Here is a 26592-nt window from a genome sequence, read left to right as displayed (position 1 = left end):
TTGAAAAAACAAAAGTTGGATTCAAAATGGCCAACTTCAAAATGGCCGCCATTGTCACCACTCATCTTGAAAAGTTTCCCCCCTCACATATACTAATGTGCCACAAACAGGAAGTTAATATCACCAACCATTCCCATTTTATTAAGGTGTATCCATATAAATGGCCCACCCTGTAGTTTATGCCTGAATACAAACGCAGGCTGCGGGTGCCGGCCATATCCCATACCCGGCACCCAGCCTCTATGACTGCACACTGCGATCCGCCGCTATTAAACCGTCAGGTGCGGCACCTGAGGGGTTAATTGCGGCGGATCGCAGTGCGCAGTCATAGGAGGCCGGGTATGGGATATGGCCGGCACCCGCAGCCTGCGTTTGTATTCAGGCATAAACTATATTTATTGGTGGTGCAGTGGCCACAGCCCCTCTCCCCCAACCCCTGTATTATAAAGTATAATCATTGGTGGCGCAGTGCACCCCCCCTACCCAGTATTATAACTATTATAATCATTGGTGGCAGTGGTCCCCTCCCCCCTCCTCATTGATGGCAGTGGCAGCTTCTGATCGGAGCCCCAGCAGTGTAATCCTGGGGCTCCGATTGGTTACCATGGCAGCCAGGACGCTACTGAAGCACTGGCTGCCATAGTCGGCTCCCTGCTGCTGTGTGTTCTATGCACAGAGCAGCAGGGAGAGCTCTATCAGAGTGAATAGGACAAGGGATGAAAAGATTCCAGGTTCTAGCCCCTAAGGGGGTAAATAGAAAAAAAAAAAGGTTAAAAAAAACAAACACCAAAATATTAAGTTTAAATCACCCCCTTGCCCAATTTTATATATAAACAATAAATAAATATTACATACCGCCATGCCCGAAAAAGTGCGAACTATTAAAATATTGAAAAATATCTCCTATGCGGTGAACGCCGCAACAGAAAAAAAGAAAACTTGCAATTTGCCATTTTTTTGTCACCTTGTCCCGACAAAAATTAGGATCAGACTGTTCTATTATGGTCCAGGCGTTCTATAAAATGTGGAATACACACGGCTTTTTTGGTGTTTTATTTTTTTTACGAGGTATCGAGTATTGCAATACTTTTTTATGGTATCGAAATCGAGTCAAAATTTTGGTATCATGACAACCCTAGGTAAGACATGTGTTTTTTTTATTATTATACCGTAATTACGGTATATGTATTTTACATTTGGCGACTAAAAATTTAAATTTGGCGACTAAATTTTTCAGGTTAGGAGCCAACGGCTCCTTGATATTTTTTTTAGTCTGGGGCCCTGTATTGGAGCTCAACCCCATGGGTGTAAGTAGGACAAAGCTATAATACAACACACAACCTGTGGACAGGCTTGGTGCTGTTTTAGAAGATTGCAACCACATTTTTCTAATCATGCACAATCCCTTTAATACAAAGACCTGAAGTTGGATATCACTTTTCTCTCACTGATATTATTTCTATGAAGTTCCTTGAGCTTCCTGTATTAAAACTATCTCTTTAGCAGATAGGAACCAGAGTTTAGCTTCCGTTTTATGAAACTGCACTGGAAAAATAAAATTTAGACTGCTAGGTTGGTTTGCTAGGGATAGTAGCGACACATTTTCTATGGAGATGAGGCCTGTTGTAATAAAACAGGAAATAGCACAGATGTTACATTTGAAAATTCCTGGAATATTTGGAGATACATTTTTGCACCATCCAGCAATATTTCTAGCAGCATGTTGTGTGTGGGCCTGTGTTCTATTAGGAAGTTGCCTTATTCTTTGTAAAGTATGAATCCTCCATGGTAGTAATGTAAACCTGACTAACTGTAGAGGCTGCTTTTAACTTCAAAATTGTTCCCACACTCAGTTTTGTATAGTGGGAACCAAGAGACAATTAACATTATTTTTAAAACTTCTGTTAATGTGGCCTATCCCTGTGTCAATTCATTTCTATCACAAGATTTTTTACTTTACTTGAAAACTGGTTTATTCACATATAACAGAGCTGATTACACATCACTCATATCGAACTATGACTATTGTTTTATATAAAGAGGATGTAAAAAAAGGAGAATTAGAACTCAAAACATAAAAAGATGAAGGATTGCTGCATTTCTTAATAAACCTTATTTTCAAAGAAGATGAAAGACGTGAAAGATTGTGCAAAGCACCATTAAATTATTTAATCAGACAAGTCAAGTATCAAATAGGGATCCTTCTGTGGGGACCCCCAACATCCTCAAAAATGATGAGTCCCTTTTTAAGTAGAAAGTTGGCTGTTCATATATGCTCTCTCTTTGCTGATATCAACTGGAGCTATAGAAATTTGAAAATTACCTTTTAGGTTTGCATCACTCCTTTTGAAGTCATTGGAAAGAATCCACAAATGTCCATGTATTGAAAACACCAGCCAGAACCGTGTGGGCCTCAAGATTGCTGGATGTCCCAGCTGATGGACCTGCAGAGGTTTACTGGATGATGTGTCATAAATGTTAATTCTAGTAAAATCTCATCCATGTATAAAAGAGATAGATGTAAATATGAATGTTTGTAAGTTGTACCTCTTAAGGTTGTTTATTAGATGACTTAGACAGTTTCAGCATATTGATGGCTTAGGATAGCTCAGAATAGGCTATCAATATCAGATAGCTGGGGGTCCGACTCTCAACACCTCCACCATCAGCTATTTGAAAGAGCCATGGTGCGTTGTGTGAGTGCTGCAGACTCTTCATTATTTACATGGGACCATCTACCTGTACTGTGTCTACTTAGTAGATGGGCCAACATAAGGTGAGGTCAGCAATATCATAGTGCAGCTCAAAATAATGTCCAAGCAGAACTTAATGTTACAGCGCAGGACAATATACTGCCTCAGCAGAAGCAAATACCACAAAGCAGCACAAAATACCTTCCCAGAAGCTGTCCTTCTGTGGTGGCATCAATAGCTGCTACGTTCTGTCCTCCTCCTCCTGTTGTCTCTAATTAAGATATGGAGCTGAGGGCTTAGTAGGAGAGATGTGGGCCATTCCACCTCTGAGCCAGTCCTATCAACAGCATGCTGCCTGGACTGCCCCTAGTACTGGCCCTATAGTGCCCCAGTAGTATGCTCTCCAAGTGGCCAAGGAAAGAAGAAGAAAAAACATCTGAGTGCTGTTCCAAGTTGTTATTTTTGGTGCAGGCCACAGTTATTGTACAGCCTGCAGCCTGAGACTTCTTTATTCCTGTTTCATTTGTACACTACCTCATATAGTGGCCTCTGGAATATGAGGGTGAACAGCAGGACAAGAAGTCATGGGCTCCCATGCCCGTCACAGTATTCATCTGTATCACCATCTTGAAAACAGCAATACAATTGAATTTAGAAGGGCACCTGTGGCCACTGGCTAGTTATATAAGTACCTTATGCTCTGAGTGTCAATTACTGCATAGAGCATCAGATCATTATGTACCCATTCAGTGGCAGAAAGGAGGGCTTGGACGACACCCTAGGCATCAGACTACCAAGAAATTTCCCTGTGCACCTAGCCTTTGTGCCTCCTGAGGCGAAAACTGAAACACCGGGCTCAGCAGCGCGATAATGATGACAATGGCCTCTGAAGGGATACAGGAACTAGGACTAAAGCCTATTAGAGGAAACGGTGGGCCAGAGAAACATCACTGCCGTTGCAGCATTCAACTGTATTGCTGTCCTGAGTACAACAATGCAGTTGAATATTTAGAGATGACCGTTTCCACAAAGAAAGAGCTCTTTGCCCATGGCCCTTCTTCTGCCCCCCTCTTGCCCCTACCTGGTGCTGCCTGAGGCGATCGCTTCACCTGGCCTCAATGGTGGTGCACCCCTGGAGCCTATGGCTGGTCTACCTCTGGCTGCAGATTTTAAAAAATGCAGCATGCTTTGAAGTCAAAAAATCTGAGACAAATCTGCCATGTTTAAATGTGCTCTATTGGGAACCATATCTTCTGATCATGGGAAGCACTCATTCGTTAGCCATTGTGATACGAATCAATTTTTTGACCAATGATCAGCATCTAATTGTGTGCTAACCTTTGGAAACATTACTTAAGTCATTAGCTCTATGTATGCTTCTTGGGTCAGCAGCAGTAAAGAAAATCCCACCCATGATCCTCTGTTCCTTGTGGTGTTTGAAGTGTAACTTTAACCCAGCTTTATACACAGATGTAAACAATTTACGGCATATCCTTTTCCTGAAAGGAATGAGTTTGTTCCAATTTAAAAAAAAAAATATTCATTCCCAGCAGATAAAATCATATCCTGTGGTGGTCATACATGAAATAGAACTTGTTACAATAAGTCCCTCAACTAACACATTCCAGGGAGTTGTTGCACAAAGTATTTGTCGGAGTGCATGGCAGGCTATCTGTCAAAGTTCCAACTTTTTGAGGAAATTCCACCCTCCAACTTCCCAGCAAAACACTAGCACTCATCTGCAATATCACTTAGGAATTCTCACTTCTCGTGTAGCATACGCAGACATCTGCTTCTTACAGCATATCAACTGTGGGTACAGTTGAAAGCCAGACAGTATGACATTACTTGAACTACGCAAGTTTTTCTGGAAGGTTTCTACAAATCCAGCTAAAACCTCATGTCATGGGCAAAGTGCCCTGTAGAGTTCCTGGAGTAGAGTACTAGTGACTTTTGACAACACTAGGGAGGGGGTTACTCATTGAAATGTGCCAGAATATGCAACTTTTTGCTTTTTTTGGAGTGTCTTCTTCATTTATAAGGAAGTTTTTCGACAAAATTACAAAATGTCATGCTTCCATTTTTTCAGTTTGTCACATAAAATACCTATGGATTCTTTAATCTAATCTCTAGACATTTTTATTAAAAAGCTCCATCAGCTTGTACGTCAGCAGGGGACTAATGTACCCTTGTGACTTTTTTGCAACTTGTATCTCTCAAAAGTGAGTACACCCCTCACATTTTTGTAAATATTTTATTATATCTTTTCATGGGACAACACAGAAGATATGACACTTTGATACAATGTAAAGTAGTCGGTGTACAGCTTGTATAACAGTGTAAATTTGGTGTGCCCTCAAAACAACTCAACACAGCCATTAAACCACTGCCAACAAAAGTGAGTACACATCTAAGTGAAAATGGCCAGATTATGCCCAAAGTGTCACTATTTTGTGTGGCCACCATTATTTTCCAGCACTGCCTTAACTCTCTTGGGTATGAAGTTCACTAGAGCTTCACAGGTTGCCACTAGAATCCTCCTCCATGACAACATCACGTAGCTGGTGGATGTTAGAGACCTTGTGCTCCTCCACCTTCCATTTGTGGATGCCTCACAGATGCTCAATACGGTTTAGGTCTGAAGAAATGCTTGGCCAGTGCAGCACCTTTACCCTCAGTTTCTTTAGCAAGGCAGTGGTTGTCTTGGAGGTGTGTTTGGGGTCGTTATCACGCTGGAATACTGCCCTGCGGCCAAGTTTCCGAAGGGAGGGGATCATGCTCTGCTTATTTGTCACAGTACATGTTGGCATTCATGGTTTCCTCAATGAACTGTAACACCGCACAGCTGGCAGCACTCATGCAGCCCAAAACCATGACACTCCCACCACCATACTTGACTGTAGGCAAGACACACTTGTCTTTGTACTCCTCACCTGGTTGCCGCCACACACGCTTGACACCATCTGAACCAAATAAGGTTATCTTGGTCTTATCAGACCTCAGGACATGGTTCCAGTAATCCATCTCCTTAGTCTGCTTGTCTTCAGCAAACTGTTTGTGGGCTTTTTTGTGCATCACCTTTAGAAGAGGTTTCCTTCTGGGACCAATTTGATGTGGTGTATGGTCTGATCACTGACAGGCTGACCCCCCCACCCCTTTAGGCTACTTTCACACCTGCGTTAGGTGCGAATCCATCTGATATCTGCACAGACGGATCCGCACCTATAATGCAAACGATTGTATCCGTTCAGAACGGATCCGTTTGCATTATGAAGAACAAAGTCAAAACGGATCCGTCCTGACTTACATTGAAAGTCAATGGGGGACGGATCCTTTTTTAATTGCACCATATTGTGTCAGTGAAAACGGACCCACCCCCATTGACTTACATTGTAAGTCAGGACAGATCAGTTTGGCTCCGCATCGCCAGGTGGACACCAAAACGCGGCAAGCAGCGTTTTGGTGTCTGCATCCAGAGCGGAATGAAGGCGGAACAGAGGCAAACTGATGCATTCTGAACGGATCCTTATCCATTCAGAGTGCATTAGGGCTGAACTGATCTGTTTTGAACCGTTTGTGAGATCCCTGTAACGGATCTCACAAACGGAATTCAAAACACGCCAGTGTGAAAGTAGCCTTAGCCTGTGCAGCAATGCTTTTATTTTGATTAGACAACCTTCACAGACATCTTTACGGTTAAAACATTGTCTTATCAAGGACATGGAAGTGTGAAGGGTTTCAAGCGTAGTCAATATTAGAATTATGCTTTGTATAGATGTGTACTATAGGAACCCCTGACTGCTATGTGCTATACTGTACTGTTTATTGGTAGTGATCCACCATGGTTTGACTAGAGGTCCTTGGAGTCTCCACATGCTGTCTGTGCACAAGAGATTTTTTCCTTTGGTATTCACCGTATTTTTTACCCTATAAGACGCACCTGCCCAAAAAACGCACCTAGGTTTTAGAGGAGGAAAATTAGAAAAAAATACCCTAATCAAACCCTCAATGTTAATCAGACCTCAGCTCAGAGCCCCAATGTTAATCAGACCCCCAATGTTAATAAGACCCCCAGCACGGTGGGGTCCTAGGTTCGAATCCAACCAAGGACAACATCTGCATGGAGTTTGTATGTTCTCCCTATGTTTGCGTGGGTTTCCTCCGGGTTGTCCGGTTTCCTTCCACACTCCGAAGACATACTAATAGGAACCTTAGATTGTGAGCCCCATTGGGGACAGTGTGATGCTTATGTCTGTAAAGTGCTGCAGAATATAGTAGCGCTATATAAGTGCATAAAATAAATAAATTAATCAGACCTCAGATCAGACCTCCATGTTAATGAGATTCCCAATCAGACCTTAGATCAGACCTCCATGTTAATAAGTCCCCCAATCAGACCACAGATCAGACCTCCATGTTAATAAGTCCCCCCAATTAGACCTCAGATCAGACCTCTATGTTAATAAGTCCCCCATGTAAAGCAGACCTCAGATCAAACCCCATGTTAATCAGACCTCAGATCAGAGAAAAAAATATCTTTTTACCTCTCCTGATCTGGACGCCTCCCCCACTCCTGAGACCCAACACTCTTCCTGGTCTTCCTGTCGCACTGTGCTGTGACCAAGTGCTGCACAGCATGAGGTCACAGAGTGCCAACGTCCTCACGCTGTGAGGTGGACACAGCACGCAGCCAAGAAAGACCAGGAAACGGTGAGTACGGAGTCCAGGGAGTGCTGCATTGTTTGGCAGCAGCTTTCTCCCCTCTCTCCGTTCAGGACCCATGTATACTATATACAAAGTTTTTGGTGGTTGCCTCAAACTGTTCAATCAGTGCTTTTTCATTATAAGATTTTTTTTATCTATTGCTGTGCTTGTGTCCTCACATAATGCTTCTCTGAAAAAGAGATATGCAAGCTAGTCTCTTTTCCAAAAGGAAAGGAAAACAGAATGTCTCATATCAGGAACCCATCTCTTTCTAGACTCTTCAATAGACCTGAGTAAAAAAATTTTGCTTGGCTGCCTGAGAGGCCTTGGTTGGCGTACTATTTCTCCTTATGAAGGGCACTGAGTATGGATGAGGAGTATTGTAAACCAGTCAACACTCATCTTTTCACTTTCTGGAAAAAAAATTAAGAAAATTAGCACGTTACATCTGCCAGCATCAGATAGGCTTAGGAAACTAAATTCGAATATCTTTCCCAGAAACCTACGAGAACATTGCCTGGCTTACAATACTCCGCACACATGCTACGCATACTAGGTGATTTCCATAATGAGAAAGAGTAACCCCCAAACAACGCTGACTTAAGCCTCTCTCCCAGTTAAGCTAGTACTCTCTGCTCTGCACTGATGAGGGGCAATCACCCCGAAGCAGCTGTCTGCAGATGAGGTGCCTGGCTTATTTAATATCCGAGTCATGTATAGATAAATAAATAAATTAATCAGACCTCAGATCAGACCTCCATGTTAATGAGATTCTCGGCCTTTTGGCTAAGATCAAGTGTAGTATCTGTTCTTCAGTCCTGTAGAGCTACGCTCCAGCCTGTACTCCTTCCATGACTTGCCATGGTTGTCGAGCGGAACGGAGAACCACACAGCAACCCTGGGTGGCGGAGCATGGGAGGAGGACCGAGAATCCCATGTGAAGCCACCTTTGAGCTCTGCTGGATCGATGCCATCTAGGTCGAGGTGTGTTGAAAGCCCAAAGTGCGAGTGCCCCAGGGGGTGGTGCCCCTGGGGTGCCTAAACTCACGGGTGCCCTGACCCACTGAGTTATGGCACATTTGCACAGCACTTTCTTTCTCACAATTTTAGCACACACCTCTATTTGCTCGGCTTCGGCCTTGAAGATACAAGGAATTTTTATAATTCCGGCCGAATGTCTGGGCCTTAAGGGCAAAACATTTTACTTATTTATTTTTTATGTCACTGTGTGCACTTTACACGTTGTGTGTTCACTAGGATTTTCAAGGGTTGCGGCGCCCTAACGGGTACCCCCTCCTTGAGGTCTAGGGGGGGGGTGTGGCCATTTTGGTTCCTCACCCCCCTGCCAAACCCCTTGGGCTCTCCCTCCGGGGAGAGTCCAGACCTTGTTGAAGCTCCTGGCTGACGCCTTGGGTGTCAGCCTAGGCGAAAGCCGGGAGCATAGATGGGCGTACCCTTGGCTTCGGCTGAGGGTTGCCACTTGTCCCAGTCCCTTGCAGGAGCTTAACGGCCCCGGAGGGATTGGGAATGGTTTGTGGGGGGCTCTTCTCTTCGGAGAGGGCCTGCGATAGACCGCGACCTAGTGCACTATTTTTGTGTGGCACGCTGCACGATTTTGATGCACGAGGTGAGAGCACGACTTTGGGCTTTCGATAAGAAAAAATTAAAAATCCGAGTCATGTCTCAAGGCCAAGTTAAAAAGATTGAACATTGACTTATAGGATAGCTGCCTTAAATCTGGTGGCATTAGAGGCAAAGTGTCACATCTGTCTCAGGTCTCAGAAGGTCTGAAAGATTATCTACGCATTAGTGATCTGACAACCTCTTTTTGTTTCACTTTGTGTGTTGCTGGTATGTCCGAACCTTCTGTTCAGGTATGGATCATGTGAGCTTTACCTCGCCCTATTTAGTCTGACTTTTCCCATCACTCCTTGCTTGGGATAGCTTCATTTGGTCTTCGAACAGCTGGAGTGTGGTTCGTGTTGAAGTCCTGTTCATCCTTCATCCTCTGAAGTTAAGTGTTCCGCTTGTCGTGTTTTGTATTCTTCCCCCCCCGGTTGTTTACTAGGCCTCAGTGAGACGCTAGTTCCTTCACCAGGGAAGGAACAGGTGGTCTCTGCCCTGTCATTATCTTTAGGGCATCTGAGGGTCACCAGGGTTTTCTAGGTTCCCGTGTATGGGTATCTCTACCATCAATAGGTGCCCATACGGATAGGAGTTAGGGCCAGGAGCAGGGTTTTACAGGTGGTGACCCTTTTCCTTCCCTAGCGGTGAGGCCTAGTGTCTTTCCCCTTCCTTCTTGATTGTCTTTTGGTATTCTCCCCTACTACATCCGTGACACAAAGCTTGTTAAGAGCTCATTTGCATCCCTTTCTTCCCAGAATTCCAGAGGAGCATGAATGGCCTATAAATCTCATCACGCCAATTAAGGCATTCTTTCCCCAAGGAGAGAGAGTACCCTCCAAAATCCTTATATATTGCACAGAAACTCATACTAGACTCTCTATCATTTGCCCAAAATAAATCACAAAAAAATTGGGTTTGTTAGAATCCGACCTTTTTAGGAAATCTGTGCCGAGTTACGATTCAGTATAATCGATTTGCTTAGGTTTAGTATATATAGTCTAGAGTCTAGACAAGTAAGCAACAGCAGTTGTTTGGGCTAAGGCCTGATTCACACGATGGTGCTCACGGGCCCTGTGTCTGCGTATCTCCTGGACCATGGCTCCTCTAACCTGAACTGACTGCATCATAGTGATTTATGATTCAGTCAGTTCTTATCTAATTGCGGGTCTGTAATCACATACTTTCTCAAACTGAGCACTGTCATGTCAATCAGGCCTAATTCTTTCCACAGATCATTATGTATATGAGATTTGTCTAATCTCATACACTTTGCTGGTACTGTAATTACGCTGCAGTTTTCCTGCATGTGAATCTGCTCTGAAAAAATTTGGGATAATGTGGCCTAATGAAGCATAATTACATACATGTGAATGAACATCAGATAAGGTATACTGTATGTTCTGACATAGTTTGGTATTTTTTTTAATTTTTGGTCAGTAGCATCATTAAAAAGAGAATGGCAAGTATATAAATTGTATTCAAGTATAAGCCGTAGTATGGGGTATATATTCAGCAGTGAGACAAAAGCCTTTAGCTTAAACATAGGTGTAAATGGGGATGAGAAAACTGGCCTTTTACTGTAATCCCATCCCTTCCCACTATAGGCCTTTGAAGGTTTTCATAGATATACTATGTATTCTATGCACCTCAGTGATAATAACCATATAGCACAGCATCAGCACAGGTTTATGAGGCATAAGTCCTGTCAAACTAATCTGATCAACTTCTATGAGTAGGTAAATTCCAGACTGGGTAGGGTAATGCTGTGGATACCATGCATATCAAAAGTGTTTGCTGCTGTGCAACATAAATTGGTACATTAAATGAGAATACTTGGACTTGGGGAGAATATAATTTCATGGGTTAACAACTGGCCCAGTAATAGAAAAGAGAGGATGGTTATTCTTTATCTTTTTACCAAAGGAATTTGCGGGCAGGACAATACACGCCCAATAATCTGCTTGTGTGCCAACTGAACTTCTACTTGGCCAAGTTGCTGGCGGTACATGTGCTACCATACAACGTAGTTCATTCCATTGCCTTTAGTCAACCAATGGCATGCGCTCAGCCTCGATGGAGGATACCTAGCTGCAATTATTTCTCAAAGAAAGCCAATACCTGCCCTTTACTTTCACGTGGCAGAGAAGGTGGGATGCTCCTTGCAATTGTCGCTGTGCGGCAAGGAGCACACCACCAGCAATCCCTGGAGAAGCTATTACCGGCAGGGACAGTATGTCTTTCATGGCCCACTGGGTCAATGTTTTGCCTGGCAGTAGAAACGCAGCACCATAGCAACAAGACCAGTTACTACTGACACTTCCACAATTGTGAAGGTCTGGTTTGGACACCAGGCACTTATCTACCTCCTCCAGATCCCCCTCAATGGACATCTTCCTGTCCTGAATAGCAACAGGGCAGAGCATGGCTTCCACTCCCCCTCCCTTTTTCATATGTTTAAACGAGAGTAGCCACACAGGAGATCAGTTGCTGTTCTGTATCTCCCCGCCAATTACAACTGGGCAACATAGCAACAATGGCAGGAACATTGTGGCTGCACTGCATTTGGGGAATATAACACATGTTCCCTGCATGGCGCACATCATTAATTTAATGGTGCAACATATTTTAACAACTTGACGTGGCTTGCAGAACGTGTTGGCCATGTCCACGAGAGTTTTGGCACATTTCAGCAGTTCCTATGTGGCTAAGAATACCCTTCTGTGTTTGCACTGCTTAGTCTGCGATGTTCCAACTCGTTGGGATTCCATCTTCCATATGCTGGAGCGTCTGTCAGAGTGTATCAATGATTACCACATACAGAAGAGGCGGGTACCACCCAAATAATTGTAGGGCACTTCCCTGTGTAAAACAGTAGTATCCATTAGGGATCGACGATATTGATTTTTTAGGGCCGATACCAATACCGATAATTTGTGAACTTTCAGGCCGATAGCCGATAATTTATACCGATATTCTGGTCATTTTCATTTTTAAAAAATAAAATAAAATCCTACACAAATCTGCTGAAAATTAATATGTTTATTGTTAACGTGTATTTTTTTTATTTTATTTAATCTTTCTTTCATTTATACTTAATATTTTGGTTTTTCTTCTTTTTTTTTTACTAACTTTTAGCCCCCTTAGGGACTAGAACCCTTGTCCTATTCACCCTGATAGATCTCTATCAGGGTGAATAGGAGCTCACACTGTCCCTGCTGCTCTGTGCTTTCTGCACACAGCAGCATGGAGCTTACCATGGCAGCCAGGGCTTCAATAGCGTCCTGGCTGCCATGGTAACCGATCGGAGCCCCAGGATTACACTGCTTGGGCTCTGATCGGAGGAGGGGACCCTGTGGCCACTGCCACCAATGATTAATACTGGGGGAGGGCTTGGGTGGGGGGGGCGCACTGCGCCACCAATGTTTTTAATACTGGGATGGGGGTGGGGGGCGCACTGCGCCACCAATGATTAATGCTTGGGGGGGCGCACTGCGCCACCATTGATTAATACTGGGGGGCTTGGGGGGGGCACACTGCGCCACCAATGAAGAGAAATCTCTCATTCATTCATATACAGGAGGCGGGAGCTGGCTGCAGAATCACATAGCCGGCTCCCGACCTCTATGAGCGGTAGCTGCGATCCGCGGCACCTGAGGGGTTAACTACCGCAGATCGCAGCTATTGCTCATAGAGGCCGGGAGCCGGCTATGTGATTCTTCAGCCAGCTCCCGCCTCCTGTATATGAATTAATGAGAGATTTCTCTTCATTGGTGGCGCAGTGGCCACAGCCCCTCCCCTCCTCATGTCCTCCTTCCTCTCATTGGCGGCAGCGGCAGCAGCACAGGGGGAGGGAGACACGGCTTCCTTCTCCCCTGTGCTGCTGAGGGAACACGGAGAGCGCTGACAGCAGCGTGATCTGTGCTCCCCATAAGTTATCGGTATATCGGCAAAATAGATGCCGATACCGATAATGGTCAAAATACTGAATATCGGCCAATAATATCGGTAAAACCAATAATCGGTCGATCCCTAGTATCCATACAAAAAGACAAAAGACACAGGTACTAAAAGCACACCAAAATGATATACAAAACCACAATAACTTATTAAGGATACAAAGACGAAACAAGCAGACAAACATTAAAAAAATTTAAATGCATCCACAACAGGACACACAAATCCACCACAATGAACAGCACAAATCCTGAATAGGGAAATATATGGCGACCAAAAGTGCTCTAAAAAATCAATTATATAACATAATGATAATGTGAAAATCAAAGGAAAGAGCAGGACATCGCAAAAAAAAACAATAAAGATTTAAAGAACATGTGCTCTGGGGATGGAAGTCCCATGTTGAAGAAGGGCCTGGATGCCTTTATTTAATCCTATGTCCAGTATAGTCAGTTTACTAAACTTATATGGATTACTGATACATGCCATATAGCAAGTATGTCAGCGACACACAGACAAATATATATTATTTTTCTTTTAGCTCTTTTTGCTTTATTACTTTTCCATCCTTTTTCTTTCTTGTCCCTTGTGGTGTGCCATCAAATCCGTAAATGTCATCTCCATTGGCATGGCTACATCCACATTCTCACAGTGTCATAGAAATGCTCCACCATTGAATGAGCGTAGGCTAGAAGTACTGGCATAGACTAGGAATGGATACTCTCTTACGGGACAGACTGTACCGTCTTCCCTGAAGCACAAAGCACATTATACAGGAGAAAGATTTTATTATTTGGAGTCAGCACACATTAAAAAAGCTTTCCATCTTCCCTGCATTTTCAATCTCCTGTCACTTACTATTCCTTTATTTAATGCATTAATAAAAAGGTTTTATAATGCTGGAGAAGTCACCACTGCTGTCATTGTCTATTATAACTCTGCATAGATGCGCTAACCAGCGGTGTGCATAGTAGAGTGCCAGTATACTTCCATACCTCCATTTTCTGAAAAGTTGTGCTAATAAGGGCCAATCAAACACTTTTCAGAAAATGGAGGCAGATGTACTTTTCAAACCGGGAAATATTTACCCCTTAATGGCGCAGCCTAGTTTAGTACATGGGGATGTGGCAGGAGCAGATGCAAAGACGTTTTCACTGTCTGGCCCTGTCAATCAAAGTGGAGAGAGCACGGCAGTTGCTGAGAGAGCAGAGCCTCCAGGAGTAATGGCAACGCCCCCGTTGCTCCTAGTGACTCATTTGCATATATTAAAACATAATTTTTCTCAGAAATGTGGACGCATATGAACATTGGGACCAACACAGATGTCTTCATCTGCCAAGCGCACATGTAACAGGTCAGCCAGTGTCATAGCTACAAATCTGCTGACAGATGCCCTTTAACTGTTTATGGGGGGAATATAAAAACACCAATTCTGACTTTTTTTATACTTAAAAAACTGCAATTCTGGAATTTTTTGGGCGTGTTCCATGTAGGATAAGTAAGGTGATAATTTTATATCAGATCAGCGGAGTGTCGGCAGTTGCAACATATTCATTATTATTAGTGTTCACATGGTGGGTTATTTACCTCTAATTTGGTGTTTTTTAAATACATACCGCTCATTTGTCTTAAAGGGGTTGTTCTACTTTAGTGAACTTATCAACAGAGCCCACAGTGTTGCTGGACTTTCACTGGTAATCATACGTACCTGATCCCTACCACTAGGTTCCGGTTTCATCCCTCCCTCACAATCGCTGCCTCATCGGCTCTGCAGGTCCTGGGTCTCCCCGCGTTAGCATCCATTTTGACATTGGGTCATGTTACCACTGCAGCCAATAACTAACTGTACGTGACCCAGAAGCCACAATGTGGGGTCTGTAGAAAAGGTTACTAAAGGTGAACAACCCCTTTAATATTGATAACGGACACAGATTACACAGAATGAATTTATTTCTGTTTCTGATGCGCTGCTGTTTTCTGTTGTGTCCAGACTGTAAAAATCAGTCTCTAAGGCAGCAGTAAGTAGTTTAACAGATGTACCTTGTCTTTCAAGTCTAAGGTGCAACATGAAGATTTTGACAATAAAGCAGATGCATGAAGTCTGTAAAAGAGTCAATGTTAGAATATCATGCCAATGTTTAGTTTAAATGGACAGTAGACCTTATATCTACCATATGTATAAAGGTCAGATTATATATCTGTATGTGAATGTAGGATTTTCTGGGCTTCCCCTAATAAATAACGTTGAATTGTTGCTTTGCCAGCTTCGGAAAATGACAACCTGATATTTGTTTTGTTACACTGTACATTTATATCAATTATGAAAATGAAACTTCCATTCTGAAATCTGAATTTCAAAGAAAGGCAGAAGTTCCCTTTATACTACCAGTCAATCACCTGCAGATGAATTGTCTGGAATTCCCCATCATCAACCGAATTGTCCCTAATTATTCTAAAGAACTCAGTGAAGCTTATTGCTTCACTTCAGAACAACTCATCTGACTTCCAGTAGATAAGTTACCATATAATGCTGATAACTGGACTGGCTGAAAACTACTGAACTGCAGGGAATTACATCTATTTGATATTAGTTTTATGGATCAAGTACACAGAAGAGCAATAATGCTTAAAGGCTATGTACACCTTTGATGGCAATTTTTTTTATTTTTATTAATGCATTGTACTCATTTTGAGCTAAAAAAATCATTTTTCAGTTGGTCTTTAGTAAAAATGTTGAGCCATTTTCCCTGCACAGCTTTCAGTTTATCTAGTAGATGGTTATGAATTTCCCTCTGCTCCATCACAGGCTCCTTATCTCTGCTCTCTGACATTATAAACACTCATTATAGCTTTAAAGGGAATTTTACCATGCAAAACTGCTGACAGACATAGGTAGGGGCATGGGAGAGGAGGTAATACATCCATCCTTGCTTTTGATCAATAGAGTGGTGTAAGAATGAACTGTGAATGCTGCGGGCGACAGTCCCTGTGTATTTGTGGGAGCATTGTATCCAGTGTATTCAGTGTTCATTTTTTTCAGCACTCCACTGAGCAATAGCAGGAACAGAGGTATGTATTACTACTGTCTGTCACCAGTTTTACATTGACAAATTTGCTGACAGACTCATTCATTTTTTTAAAATGTTGCAGCTTTTAATTTGTATAAGCCTTTTTGAAACACACATTTCCTTCCTAAATTGTCTGTATGGACAGACAGCAGGGTATATGGACTTCAAGTTAACCATCAGAAAGGTGCCCACAGACTTAAGGCCAGAGATATGTATTACTACCTATGTCTTTACCAGTTATGTTTTGACAGAACTGCTGACAGACTCGTATTATGTTTTTGAATTTTGTAGCTTTTATTTGTTTAATCATTTTGGAGACACTCATTTCCTTCCCCATATTGTCTGTATAGACAGATAGCAGAGTATATGCACTTCATATTAAGGGTCAGAAAGGTGTCTACAACTTAGGGTAAAGCCAGAGGGGTCACCTGCTGAGTGTCTATGATACAGCCAAAAACTGTGTGGCCATATATGCTGCTGCACTGTTATTGGCCACATGGTTTTGCAAGTTTGCTGCTGTGGCATGCATGACCAATCAGTTTTTGTGTGGGGGCTTTACTAAGATATCCTTCCAGGAACCCAGAGACCAGTGAGGCAGTGGTGATGCAGAGTCATATCTGTATGTATAGTGTTACTATCTTGCCTTATCCAATGTTTGTTATTCAGCTGTGTGCTTCAGAAGTACTGGAGGCACATATACTGTATCAAATGTGTGAACTCTGTGAACATTTGAGCAACTCACTTTGAAAACAGTGGGCAATCTAAATAAGTGGTGGAAGGCAACATTGTCATAATTCAATCATAGAAATAACCACCATAAATGGTTTCCTTAAAGGGGTTATCCGAGTTATGGGGGAAAAAATTAAAACCTCATAAAACTCATCAGGACATACATATACATTGGTTAAGCTTGATTTCTTAAGAGAAAAACCTATACTTACACCTTTTCATGGTTCTGTTTCTGCTGTATTTACATGCTGAAGTACATGCTGAGGGGGCGTATAACAACAATGCCTGAGCTCTCCTTCATGAATATTTGTGGGCGTGAACAATCTGACCTTCCCCTCACCCTGCTTTGCACATCCTAACTTTGCATAAAAAAAGCTGTCACATGATCATCTCCTAGCTCACACAGACAGATCTTCCTGTCACATAACTGTATCTAAGCTATTTCTCTATCTAAGCAATATCTGTACCTAAGCTATATCTGTACCTAAGCTATTTCTTTATCTAAGCAATATATGTATCTAAGCAATATATGTATCTAAGCTATATCTGTATCTAAGCTATATCTATATTAGATATATAGCTTATTTATATACAGTACAGACCAAAAGTTTGGACACACCTTCTCATTCAAAGAGTTTTCTTTATTTTCATGACTATGAAGGCATCAAAACTATGAATTAACACATGTGGAATTATACACATAACAAACAAGTGTGAAACAACTGAAAATATGTCATATTCTAGGTTCTTCAAAGTAGCCAACTTTTTCTTTGATTACTGCTTTGCACACTCTTGGCATTCTCTTGATGAGCTTCAAGAGGTAGTCCCCTGAAATGGTCTTCCAACAGTCTTGAAGGAGTTCCCAGAGATGCTTAGCACTTGTTGGCACTTTTGCCTTCACTCTGCGGTCCAGCTCACCCCAAACGATTGGGTTCAGGTCCGGTGACTGTGGAGGCCAGGTCATCTGGCGCAGCACCCCATCACTCTCCTTCATGGTCAAATAGCCCTTACTTTCAAAGTTTTCCCAATTTTTCGGCTGACTGACTGACCTTCATTTCTTAAAGTAATGATGGCCACTCATTTTTCTTTACTTAGCTGCGTTTTTCTTGCCATAATACAAATTCTAACAGTCTATTCAGTAGGACTATCAGCTGTGTATCCACCTGACTTCTCCTCAACGCAATTGATGGTCCCAACCCCATTTATAAGGCAAGAAATCCCACTTATTAAACCTGACAGGGCACACCTGTGAAGTGAAAACCATTTCAGGGGACTACCTCTTGAAGCTCATCAAGAGAATGCCAAGAGTGTGAAAAGCAGCAATCAAAGCAAAATGTGGCTACTTTGAAGAACCTAGAATATGACATATTTTCAGTTGTTTCACACTTGTGGAATTATATACATAACAAACATGTATTCATAGTTTTGATGCCTTCAGTGTGAATCTACAATTTTCATAGTCATGAAAATAAAGAAAACTCTTTGAATGAGAAGGTGTGTCCAAACTTTTGGTCTGTACTGTATATAACTTAGATACATATATATCTTAGATACAGTTCAAGCTTAGATGCAGATATACCTTAGATACGGATATAGCTTAAATACAGTTCAAGCTTAGATACAGATGTAGCTTAGATATAGCTATAGCTATATCTATAAGATGGACATATATCTGTATCTAAGCTGTATCTGTATTGAAGCTATATCTGTATCTAAGCTATATCTGTATCTAAGCTATATCTGTATCTAAGCTATATCTATCTAAGCTATATATATATATATACACTGCTCAAAAAAATAAAGGGAACACAAAAATAACACATCCTAGATCTGAATTAATTAAATATTCTTCTGAAATACTTTGTTCTTTACATAGTTGAATGTGCTGACAACAAAATCACACAAAAAAAAAAAATGGAAATCAAATTTTTTAACCCATGGAGGTCTGGATTTGGAGTCACCCTCAAAATTAAAGTGGAAAAACACACTACAGGCTGATCCAACTTTGATGTAATGTCCTTAAAACAAGTCAAAATGAGGCTCAGTAGTGTGTGTGGCCTCCACGTGCCTGTATGACCTCCCTACAACGCCTGTGCATGCTTCTGATGAGGTGGCGGACGGTCTCCTGAGGGATCTCCTCCCAGACCTGGACTAAAGCAACTGCCAACTCCAGGACAGTCTGTGGTGCAAAGTGACGTTGGTGGATAGAGCGAGACGTGATGTCCCAGATGTGCTCAATTGGATTCAGGTCTGGGGAACGGGCGGGCCAGTCCATAGCATCAATGCCTTCGTCTTCCAGGAACTGCTGACACACTCCAGCCACATGAGGTCTAGCATTGTCTTGCATTAGGAGGAACCCAGGGCCAACCGCACCATCATATGGTCTCACAAGGGGTCTGAGGATCTCATCTCGGTACCTAATGGCAGTCAGGCTACCTCTGGCGAGCACATGGAGGGCTGTGCGGCCCTCCAAAGAAATGTCACCCCACACCATTACTGACCTAATGCCAAACCGGTCATGCTAGAGGATGTTGTAGGCAGCAGAACGTTCTCCACGGCGTCTCCAGACTCTGTCACGTCTGTCACATGTGCTCAGTGTGAACCTGCTTTCATCTGTGAAGAGCACAGGTCGCCAGTGGCGAATTTGTCAATCTTGGTGTTTTCTGGCAAATGCCAAACGTCCTCCACGGTGTTGGGCTGTAAGCACAACCCCCACCTGTGGACGTCGGGCCCTCATATCACCCTCATGGAGTCTGTTTCTGACCGTTTGAGCAGACACATGCACATTTGTGGCCTGCTGGAGGTCATTTTGCAGGGCTCTGGCAGTTCTCCTCCTGTTCCTCCTTGCACAAAGGCGGAGGTAGCGGTCCTGCTGCTGGGTTGTTGCCCTCCTACGGCCTCCTACACGTCTCCTGATGTACTGGCCTGTCTCCTGGTAGCGCCTCCATGCTCTGGACACTACGCTGACAGACACAGCAAACCTTCTTGCCACAGCTCGCATTGATGTGCCATCCTGGATAAGCTGCACTACCTGAGCCACTTGTGTGGGTTGTAGACTCCGTCTCACGCTACCACTAGAGTGAAAGCACCGCCAGCATTCAAAAGTGACCAAAACATCAGCCAGGAAGCATAGGAACTGAGAAGTGGTCAGGTCACCACCTGCAGAACCACTCCTTTATTGGGGGTGTCTTGCTAATTGCCTATAATTTCCACCTGTTGTCTATCCCATTTGCACAACAGCATGTGAAATTGATTGTCACTCAGTGTTGCTTCCTAAGTGAACAGTTTGATTTCACAGGAGTGTGATTGACTTGGAGTTACATTGTGTTGTTTAAGTGTTCCCTTTATTTTTTTGAGCAGTGTATATTAGATAGATATAGCTTAGTTATATATATAACTTAGATACATATATATCTTGGATACAGTTCAAGCTTAGATACAGATATAGCTTTAATACGGATACAGCTTAGATAAAGATATAGCTTAGATAAAGATATAGCTTAGATAAAGATATAGCTTAGATACAGATATATTTTAGATGCAGATATATCTTAGATGCAGATATAGCTTCGATATAGCTATAGCGTATATATAGCTATATCTATATGATGGACATATATCTGTATCTAAGCTATGTATGTATCTAAGCTATATCTGTATCTAAGCTATATATGTATCTAAGCTAGATCCATCTAAGTAATATCTATATTAGATAGATATAGCTTAGTTATATATATATAACTTCGATACAGATATATCTTAGAAACAGTTCAAGCTTATATACTGCTATAGCTATATCTATATGATGGACAATTATTTACTTTTTGTGTCCTGGGGGTGGTATAAGCAGTGTAATGTGGACTTATTGAGGGGGCCAGGGCTCTAATAACGATCCCCAGACGCGGGAGGAAAACGGGTAAACTGGCCCATGGAAGTGAGGGAAGAAGCCAGACACATACCCTGCTGCCGACTCAATCTATCACCACGGCTCTGGTAAGGATCGAGCATGCGCGATCGCTTACAATCGCTGAGGCTGTGTAAGGAGAGAGAGAGAGGGGCAGGCACCAAAGGCTCTGACGTCTCGTTTATAGAGCCGGGCCACTCCCTCAAGCAGGGAGAAGCTTGTAAACGAGACGTCAGCGCCTGAGCAGGGTTGATGACGTCGGGGGTCACATGACCCAAATCGGCAGTGGCGAAACAGTGCAAGATCAATAAAGTAAGTGATTTAGAAAAGAGTTTAAAATAGTAATATAATAGCTCTTAGCATACATTTATATAACTCGGATAACCCCTTTAATGTATAAAAAAATATATTTGTATTTTTGGTAACATATCAGAAAATTATTTATTATGTTAAATATATTTTTAAGAATTTGTGGTGATGTTATTTTACATTTTTTTTAGTGTCACTGTTTACATAAGACTTAAAATCCTGCAGTTTTCACAAGCACACTATGCATAGTAAGAGGATGCCACCACTTGTTGATTGGCTGGATGCCCCCATAATAATGTACAGAAAGTATAATAGAAAAATGTACAATTGGCAAATAAAAATGGATTAGAAAAAAGGAATATTTAACAGTCTGGTTTTAATTAGTAAAAAAATATATGTAATACATTCCATTTAAGTAGGGCTGGTTTTAGACAAAATATGGCCCTGGGCAAATTCAAAAGAGGGGGCCCACATCTTGTAATAATCTGCTAAAATCATAGTCCAACACCCCCGCCGATCAGCTGTTTGAAGAGACAGCGCATGCTGTTCACTGCTGTTGTCCCATAGACCTACAGCAGCAGAGCAGGAAGAGAGAAGGGAGACGGCACATGCGCACAGCGCACGCTGTCTCCTCAAACAGCTGATCGTCGGGAGTGCAGGGTGTTAGACTCCCGCCGATTAAATATTGATGACCTATCCTAAGGTTAGGTCATCAATATGAAAAAACCCAGAGAACCTCTTGAAGCTGCTACCCCCAATACTGTGCCTGTTCTGCTCCCCCCCCATGTCCACAAACACTATACTATACTATACACCCAAACTGCCCTCATTAGTAATGGTGCCAACAATAGTGATAATACTCCCCAAGATAGCCCCCATTAGTAGCAATGCCCTCCATATTGCATCAAATAATAATGACGCCCCTACACAGTACTCTAGTAGTAATAATATAACCATAATGCTCCCAGTCCCCCTGTAGTGCCCCCAATAGTTCCAATATATAATGCTTCCTCCCATAGTGCCAATATATATATAATGTTCCACCGTAGTGCCAGTATGTACACTGCTCAAAAAAATAAAGGGAACACAAAAATAACACATCCTAGATCTGAATTAATTAAATATTCTTCTGAAATACTTTGTTCTTTACATAGTTGAATGTGCTGACAACAAAATCACACAAAAATAAAAAATGGAAATCAAATTTTTCAACCCATGGAGGTCTGGATTTGGAGTCACACTCAAAATTAAAGTGGAAAAACACACTACAGGCTGATCCAACTTTGATGTAATGTCCTTAAAACAAGTCAAAATGAGGCTCAGTAGTGTGTGTGGCCTCCACGTGCCTGTATGACCTCCCTACAACGCCTGTGCATGCTCCTGATGAGGTGGCGGACGGTCTCCTGAGGGATCTCCTCCCAGACCTGGACTAAAGCATCTGCCAACTCCTGGACAGTCTGTGGTGCAACGTGACGTTGGTGGATAGAGCGAGACATGATGTCCCAGATGTGCTCAATTGGATTCAGGTCTGGGGAACGGGCGGGCCAGTCCATAGCATCAATGCCTTCGTCTTGCAGGAACTGCTGACACACTCCAGCCACATGAGGTCTAGCATTGTCTTGCATTAGGAGGAACCCAGGGCCAACCGCACCAGCATATGGTCTCACAAGGGGTCTGAGGATCTCATCTCGGTACCTAATGGCAGTCAGGCTACTTCTGGCGAGCACATGGAGGGCTGTGCGGCCCTCCAAAGAAATGCCACCCCACACCATTACTGACCCAATGCCAAACCGGTCATGCTGCAGGATGTTGCAGGCAGCAGAACGTTCTCCACGGCGTCTCCAGACTCTGTCACGTCTGTCACATGTGCTCAGTGTGAACCTGCTTTCATCTGTGACGAGCAAAGGGCGCCAGTGGCGAATTTGCCAATCTTTGTGTTCTCTGGCAAATGCCAAACGTCCTGCACGGTGTTGGGCTGTAAGCACAACCCCCACATGTGGACGTCGGGCCCTCATATCACCCTCATGGAGTCTGTTTCTGACCGTTTGAGCAGACACATGCACATTTGTGGCCTGCTGGAGGTCATTTTGCAGGGCTTTGGCAGTGCTCCTCCTGCTCCTCCTTGCACAAAGGCAGAGGTAGCGGTCCTGCTGCTGGGTTGTTGCCCTCCTACGGCCTCCTCCACGTCTCCTGATGTACTGGCCTGTCTCCTGGTAGCGCCTCCATGCTCTGGACACTACGCTGACAGACACAGCAAACCTTCTTGCCACAGCTCGCATTGATGTGCCATCCTGGATAAGCTGCACTACCTGAGCCACTTGTGTGGGTTGTAGACTCTGTCTCATGCTACCACTAGAGTGAAAGCACCGCCAGCATTCAAAAGTGACCAAAACATCAGCCAGGAAGCATAGGAACTGAGAAGTGGTCTGTGATCACCACCTGCAGAACCACTCCTTTATTGGGGGTGTCTTGCTAATTGCTTATAATTTCCACCTGTTGTCTATCCCATTTGCACAACAGCATGTGAAATTGATTGTCACTCAGTGTTTCTTCCTAAGTGGACAGTTTGATTTCACAGAAGTGTGATTGACTTGGAGTTACATTGTGTTGTTTAAGTGTTCCCTTTATTTTTTTGAGCAGTGTATATAATGCTCCTCAGTGCTCCTCAATGCAGTCCCAATGACATCACCACTCCTGGTCCGGGTCTCACATGATGACGTCATCATGCGAGACCCAGAGCAGGAGATTGCAGTGATGTCATTTCGGCTTCTTGCTCTGTTCTAACGCCTCACAGGCTTGAGGCCTAGCGGCCTGAGGCTTGTGAAGTTGGACCGCCATGAGTGCGCCCCCTTTATGGGTAGCGAAGTGGCACCCTAGACGGATGACTACCCTCCCCTATCCATCGTCCCAGTGTTCTGTCAGAAAACCTTACTTCGTCAGATTCCCTTACCCCACGGATGGTGAGTCAATGATCACTGTAATGTTACCTTACCAATGCCCTGGTACTGCGCTTGCGTGGAGGCGCCGTGCCGTGGTACTGTACTTGCGCGGAGGCGCACACCCCCGGAAGTCACGTGGGGTAAGGGAATCTGACGAGGTAAGGTTTTCTGACAGAACACCAGCCCTAATTCAGAGCACATTACTGCAGGAGGTATAACAGGAGAGGGACGTATAAGAGGATAGGACTACAACTCCCAGCATGTCCAAGCCGTTATTATGTAATATCAGAGTACATTATACGAGGAGGTATAAGAGAAGACTACAACTCCCAGTATGTTCAAGCAGTTATTATCTAATATCAGAGTACATTATAATAGGAGGTAGAAGAGAAGACTACAACTCCCAAAGCCTTTATTATGCAATATTAGAGTACATTGTAAGAGGAGGTATACAACTCCCAGCATATCCAGGGTGTTGTAATGTACCCTATTATTATATAGTAATGGCCTGGACATGCTGAGAGTTGTAGTCCTCTCCTCTTATACCTCCTTTGTAATGTACTCTGATATACCCTGCATTCAGGCAACAGTAGACAGATGGATGACTCCAGTTTGTAAGTCTGGACCTTCAATCTAGCATTACCTTTCTGGAGCTGGCTGTTGAGGGAGCATACATTTAGAAATCTACAAAAATGAAAAGGGTTATTAGAATCTTTCACACTGATCCAGATTGTTTATGTTAAATGGAATAAGATTTCCATCACTCAGGACAAATAATTTTAGTAACATTCATATAAAAATAACGGAGTATTCCAATGATTTTGAGTTTTCCCCTTCCTATAGGAGAAGGGATAACTTTTAGATTGGTTGGGATCCTACTGCTGGGCCCACCACCAATCACAAGAACAGAGGCTCCCATATCCCTTAGGGCACCCGAAATGAATGAAAGGGTGCTTGTACTTGGCTGTCTCCAGCAGTCTAATAAAAATGAATGGCGCTGCAGTGGGCATGCTCTACCTACATATCCATTCATTTTAGAGAGTCCTGTGGGGTAGGGGTCCCCCATTCTTGTGATAGATGGGGGGTCCTAGTGGTAGGACCCCAACCTATCTAATTGTTATCCCCTATTCTGTGGATAGGGGATAACTTGAAATTACCAGAATACCACTTTGCAGTAGCAAACTTTTTTTTTAAATGTGTGCATGTTTTATATGTTCCTTTTATGGTGTTGTCTTGGTCACACATTTTTGTGCAGGTTTTTGTCAGGCGTTTTTTTTCCCTATAGCGAAGTCTACAGAGAAACAACTGAAAAAAACAAAATACTCAGAGCATAAATAATTTCCTTTTGACTGGCAAACATCTGGCAGCAACATTTTTTACTAAAAAGGCTCTGTGTGAAACCAGCTTTAAAGAGGTTGACTGCCTTATTTTTATTTAACTAATGTGTAGGAAAAGGGACAACATGCAAGTTACTAATATATTCTTATTAAATATAGTAGTACTGTATAGTATGTACTGATTTCTTACAGTACCTTGCTAAGTGCACTACCTTGTCAAGCAAGGCATTATCGTCTTGTCTTGAGATGGGCAATGAGGGAGGGCCATGTGACTAGACCCTACTCACACTCAGCCTATGCTAGTTTCCCATTTGGAGTGCTTTTCAGTGCAGGAGACTGATGGATGGGTCTCATCCCATGACCTTCCACCAGCGGCTATGTAAGACAGGAACAGAATGCTTTGCCTAACAAAGGGGCGGCACTTAAATGAAAACATTGATGCAGAACTTTTAATAAGTTATATTAGTATATTAGTCCCATTTCTTACACATTGGTTGCAAAAACCTAAAGTGGCCAACCCCTCTGAGGGCTCAATCAGAAGAACAATTTTCACATCTGTGTGCTGTTCAAGTTTAGGACAGTACACAGACTGAAGACTGACCGGTTATAGTCAAAAGGCCAATTCGAATGTCTAGTTTTCTTCACAGACCACCAGTCTTTCTTGAGGATTTTGCAGCATGCACCATTTAGATCCAATTTTCTACACTAGACTCACCCATTCAAATCAATGGGTTCATGAAAAAATAACAGACAGCAAATGGACATGTGTGGTCCATTATTCATGGATGGTTGCTGATTGAGCATTCTTCCACAGAGAACACTGTCACAATACTGACAGTACTGCAATTCTACATGAGGATTGTCCATTTTCAGCGGATGGCACACAGATTAGTTTTACATCGCTCATCTGGATAAGCCTTTACATATGAGTTTTAAAGGGGTTGTCCGAGTTATGAAAAAAAGAAATATTGCACTGTAAATCTGATGGTCAGCAATATATAACTGAGCTAGGCAAGTTTTTGACAAAAAAATATCTATTTTCTCATTTCCCTGGTTCTCTTCTGGCCCATTGTTTACCTGCAATAACAACAATCTCTGCCCCTCCCCCTGCTCTGCAAAGGGAGTGAATACAAGTGCAGCCCTGAGTGACATGTCTGCCTGCTGGGAGACTCAGCAGTATGTTGTATGTGTAGAACTACAAGTCCCAGCTGTACAATGACACTGCTGATACACACAGGATCATCCCCCTACCTGTTCTTGTGCAATGCTCTGCAGAACTCCTCTGTCAGCTCCTGTGTCCAGCATTTGTCTCCTCACTGCCTGCAGCTA

General features: G+C 43.0%; 1 protein-coding gene and 1 pseudogene across 7 annotated transcripts in view; both read left to right on the top strand.

Moving 5' to 3' along the window:
* Positions 1-26592, top strand: part of PALM2AKAP2 (PALM2 and AKAP2 fusion) — a 371929-nt gene that overhangs the window by 228189 nt on the left and 117148 nt on the right. The gene's annotated exons all lie outside the window — the stretch shown is intronic.
* On the top strand, positions 8164-8246 carry LOC120992967 (annotated as a pseudogene).

This window comes from Bufo bufo, chromosome 2 (assembly GCF_905171765.1).
Source record: "Bufo bufo chromosome 2, aBufBuf1.1, whole genome shotgun sequence".
In the NCBI taxonomy this organism is placed as follows: Eukaryota; Metazoa; Chordata; class Amphibia; order Anura; family Bufonidae; genus Bufo; species Bufo bufo.
The sequence above is the reverse complement of the archived record's forward strand: the minus strand, read 5'-3'. Positions and strand labels throughout refer to the sequence as shown.